Source organism: Vidua chalybeata, chromosome 22 (genome assembly GCF_026979565.1).
Source record: "Vidua chalybeata isolate OUT-0048 chromosome 22, bVidCha1 merged haplotype, whole genome shotgun sequence".
Taxonomy (NCBI): Eukaryota; Metazoa; Chordata; class Aves; order Passeriformes; family Viduidae; genus Vidua; species Vidua chalybeata.
The window spans coordinates 6,959,166-6,963,612 of NC_071551.1; the positions used below are offsets into that span (position 1 = coordinate 6,959,166).

General features: G+C 58.0%; 1 long non-coding RNA gene across 2 annotated transcripts; it reads left to right on the top strand.

Annotated features, from left to right (window-relative positions):
- Positions 1-1,238: 1,238 nt before the first annotated feature.
- Positions 1,239-4,227, top strand: LOC128798891 (uncharacterized). Of its 2 annotated transcripts, none has more exons than XR_008434574.1 (3): positions 1,239-1,926; positions 3,041-3,168; positions 3,918-4,227. It is a non-coding gene; the product is annotated as an uncharacterized LOC128798891 (long non-coding RNA). The 2 variants fall into 2 exon arrangements; XR_008434575.1 differs by having other exon boundaries at positions 1,239-1,838.
- The last annotated feature ends 220 nt before the right edge of the window (positions 4,228-4,447 follow it).

Here is a 4,447-nt window from a genome sequence, read left to right on the forward strand (position 1 = left end):
GGGGAAGAGCAGCCCCGGGATTCCCACGGCAAATCCCGTTGGTCTGTGGGGTGGCTGAGCAGAGCGGGCAGGGGGGAGAAATTGGCTTTTGGAGCCGCGAGGCCGGGCAGGGCCGGCAGGGCAGACCCAGCTGCTCCGGCGCCTGAGGCACCTGGGGAAAAATGGGATAAATGGGATTTTGGGGGGGGGGGGCGGGAATGTCCCGCAGAGCCTTGTCCTTGTGGGGCGCGGTCAGTGCTGGCTGCGGGACCTGGCGGGATCCAGGGGGGATCCAGGGGGGATCCAGGGGGGATCCAGGGGGGATCGAGGCAGGATCCAGATGGGATCAAGGCAGGATCCAGATGGGATTCAGGCAGGATCCAGAGGGGATCCAGGGAGGATCCAGAGGGGATCGAGGCAGGATCCAGATGGGATTCAGGCGGGATCCAGGCAGGATCCAGAGGGGATCCAGGTGGGATCCAGGTGGGATCCAGAGGGGATCCAGAGGGGATCCAGAGGGGACCCAGGGGGGATCTAGGTGGGATCTACATGGGATTCAGGTGGGATCCAGGTGGGATCCAGGCAGATCCAGGTGGGATCCAGGGCGATCCAGAGGGGATCTAGGTGTGACCTACGTGGGATCCAGGCAGATCTAGGTGGGATTCAGGTGGGATCCAGATGGGATCCAGGTGGAATACAGGTGGGATCTACATGGTATTCAGGTGGGATCCAGGCAGATCTAGGTGGGATCCAGGTGGGATCCAGGTGAGATCCAGGTGGGATCTGGGTGGGATTCAGGTGGGATCTAGGTGGGATCTAGGCAGATCTAGGTGGGATCTAAATGGGATCCAGGCAGATCTAGGTGGGATCCAGGGGGGATCCAGGCAGGATCTAGGTGGGATCCAGGGGGGACCCAGGGCCAGGGGGACCCTCAGCCTGATCCCCCTCCAAAAGCTGGGAATGTTCACCTGGAGAAGAAAAGGAGAGCTCAGAGCCCCTTCCAGTGCCCAGAGGGCCTCCAGGAGAGCTGGAGAGGGACTGGGACGGAGGGACGGGACACAGGGAACGGATCCCACTGCCAGAGGGCAGGGCTGGATGGGACACTGGGAATAAATCCTTCCCTGTGAGGGCCGTGAGGGGCTGCGCTGGAATTCCCAGAGAAGCCCTGGCTGCCCCATCCCTGGAAGTGTCCGAGGCCGGGCTGGAGCACCCTGGGATGGGGGAAGGTGCTCGCGGCTCTGTTAAAAACAGCTCTGGTTGGGATTTCAGGTCCCTTTGACCCCAAACTCGAACGCCGGGAGCTCTCCCCGCGCCCTTTCAGCTTCCAACCAAGCGGAAAGCAAACACCTCCGGGACATGGAGAGCCTTTTCTTCCTGCCTTTATCTCCTTCCTCCCCTCTTCCCCTTCTCCCTTTAGTGCTCAGGGGCAGAGATTTGAGCGGGAGAAAAGCCCCCGGACAACCCGGGCTGTGAGGGGGGCAGAGAGGCCTGGGCCCGCTGCCTCGGCCTAAGCATGAATAGGCCCGGCCTAAGCAGGCCGGGGACCAAAAAAAAGGGGCTGGGCAGGGCTCATTGTGGGGCTGCTCGGGGTCAGCACGGACCATATGTCACCATTCCAGTGCCAGGGTCTCCATGGAGCCCCCTCGGCCCGGCTCTTTGTCCCAGTGTCCCCCCAGATATATTCATGGCCTGGCCGGGCCGTGCCCGGGGACAGAAACAAATTGCTACAAGGCAGGCCCACCGCGGCCCGCAGCACACAATAAAAGGCCAGTGCAGACTGTTTAAAAGCTGGAGAAAGGGCCGGTTGCCATGGCGATGGGATGGGAGGCCTGTTGCGGCCCATTAAACTCCAATCACATGTAAATTTATCCCCAGGCCTCCAGCGAGGGGGGACCCCCAGAGCTGCAGAATAGCCCCCGACAATAAGCAGTTTGTTTATCAATTCAGGTGCCGTTTAATTGGCTCCATTCAAGCCCCTCTTTGTTTAAAGTAATAACCTTTACAAAGCCCCACTGATTTATCATTTCCAGCACTCCATTAGATGGGCTTCTCGAAATCCTTTGCAGGCACCTCATCTCCGGGGAGAATAAATCAAGGGGGGATGCTCGGAGGTGGTACCCGGGCTGGAGGGCTCTGGAATCCCCCAGGACTCTCCCGGGATCCCCTCCAGGGCCTGGGCTGTGTGGGGAGCAGCTGGAATGACCTCGGCTCCTCTGCAGCCTGCAGGAGTGTGAAGGTCACCCCAAGAGAGACGGAGAAAAAACATCCCCCAGGGGATGGGCAGCAAGGGGGAAACTGATTTTCAGGGAGGATTTCTGTGGAGAAGGAGGGTTTGCTCCTCTGGGTGGTTTTTAGGGGATGTTTTAAGGGTGAAGAAGTGGTGGAGAGGCTCGGGGTGATGCCAGAAGAGCCTCCTGACAGCCCTTCCATGGCCTGGCTCCTGCCAGGGGCTGTCTGGAGCAGCTGGAATGACCTCGCTGTAAACTTTGGCTCCTCTGCAGCCTGCAGGAGTGAGAGGGTTTGGTTTGACACGGTTTCCCCGGAGGATTGCGAAGAAAAAACATCCCCCAGGGGATGGGCAGCAAGGGGGAAACTGATTTTCAGTGAGGATTTCTGTGGAGAAGGAGGGTTTGCTCCTCTGGGTGGTTTTTAGGGGATGTTTTAAGAGTGAAGAAGTGGTGGAGAGGCTCGGGGTGATGCCACAGCCAGGGACAGAGGGGCTGCCAAGGGTCCCCAGCGGGCAGCAGAAGGGAGGCACAGAGAACTTGTGGATTCCCCATCCCTGGAACTGTCCAAGCCAAGGTTGGATGGAGCAGCCTGGGACAGTGGGACCCATGGGGTGGGTGGCACTGGGTGACCTTCAAGTCCCTTCCCGACCCAAACCATTCCGTGGAGGGCTCAGTGGGTTCTTTTTCACTGCTCCTAAACACCAAGAAAGGCAGAGCAAGTGACAGTCAGGGATTGATGGACATCCAGGGATTGATGGATGTCCAACAGCACAGCCAAGAGCTGCTAAATCCCCTGGGGGAAATCTGTGCATCCTGCACCTCCCATTCCACAGATCCCGCTGGAATTCCCTTTATTCCTCGTGTGCAGAACGGGGCAGGTTGGGGCTGGACCCTCTCCCAGTCTGGAGTCCCTGGATTGCTCAAGAACTTCAGCTTTCCCCACGGAAATTGTTGGGAAAAGGTAAAAAACGGAGTCTCCGAGGGGACAGGAGTGAGGAAAGCAAAAAGGACATCAAATGTGGCTGGGTTTGGTGGCAGCTGGGTTGGGCTGGCTCTTCAATCCATCAGCACCTGACTGAGGGGCTTCAACACAGAATCGTGGAGTCACTAAGTCTGGGAGAAAGCCCCAGACTTTCTGGAAAAGTCAGGCAAAAACTCCAGGATGGGGAAATCCAACCTTGGAGCGAACACCCGCAGCATCCCCCCAACCATTTCTCCCAGTGCCACCAATATCCTCAATTCCTGAGCTTTTCCAGGGGTGGTGACTCCAGCACTTCCCTGGGGTGGGGGCAATTATATCTGCCTAATTAAAAAAGCTCCCAGTTGATTTTTGGCTGCAGAGTGAGGAAAGCAGCCCGAGAGGAGCCGGGATCCCAGAGGATCCCCTCTGGAGCGGGACCGGAGCGCCAGGGAAGCAGCACGGGAGGTCAGGGGTTAAACGGCAGCACTGGGAAGTTTTTTTTTTTTTGCAAGTGAAAAGTGGGGTTTGCAAACCCGGGAGTAATCCCGAGGCTTTCCAAAGCTTCCCAAGGTGCCCCCCAGCCCAGGGAAAGCTGCCCCGGGGCAGAGGGAGCAAATCCATGAATTCATTATCCCCCCTGCACCATGAGCTCCTTCCCAGGCTCCATTTTTCCAAACGAGACTTTTAAAAACCCCCAAATCTGGCACAAACCTGAAAACCCCCTCGGTTTTTCCCCCTCTCTTTTCCAGGCTCCAGAGGCAGAGAAGCTGCTGGGAATCACCTCCTCCCCGATGGGGAGCCACGGTCTAATTAAGAAGAAACCTCCACAAGCCCCTTACAAAGTCTGAGTGGCAGCTGATTATTGTAGCAAAGTGCAACCTCTGCCATTTTGTCAAGCAAGCCCATCAAATTAGGGCGAAATAAGATGTCCATCTGTTTCCTGAATGGCAGCGCCGCCAAAAAATCAGATTCCCACCAGTTCCTTAAGTCCCAATTATTCCCAGATTATCTTTTTGAGATCGGGGAGATCGGCGCTGAATAAACCTCGTGGCCTCGTTACTGACAGCCCGGTGCATCCCTAAGGAGGGCGGGGGGGCTCGGGTGTCAATCCCCGGGGTGACCCCGGGGCTGGCGGTGGCCCGGTGGCGACTGACAGCGGATAAACATTCCCGGCTCCCTCGGGATAAACATCGCGGCTCCTGCCCCGGGCGGGGACGGGGCCTTGGGAAGTTAAAGAGTAACGAGGCGGCTGCAGGAGGGTGGGGAGCGGCAGAAAATC